This window comes from Dipteris shenzhenensis, unplaced genomic scaffold (assembly GCF_047967505.1).
Source record: "Dipteris shenzhenensis isolate YYH24624 ecotype China unplaced genomic scaffold, Dip_SZ_1.0 scaf0528, whole genome shotgun sequence".
NCBI lineage: Eukaryota > Viridiplantae > Streptophyta > Polypodiopsida > Gleicheniales > Dipteridaceae > Dipteris > Dipteris shenzhenensis.
In genome coordinates, this window is record NW_028239834.1 from 4,768 (window position 1) to 5,000 (window position 233).

The window sequence follows — 233 nt, forward strand, 5'->3', positions numbered from 1 at the left end:
ATTAGGCATTGAGTATCCGTTTCCTCTTCATCATCCCACGAATAGGAGAAGGGAAATCCCGTATTTCATTTATCTCACCAAGAATGTCCGTGGGTTTATTGATCCAATTACCAAATGTTCACAAAACCTCCACTGAATCTCCATAATCGTAGTCCGAACTCGTTCTGAGAGAGAGAAGACATTCGAAGATTTTCCAAATAAATGGGAGTCCGGGTAAGACTCAACTTACTGGA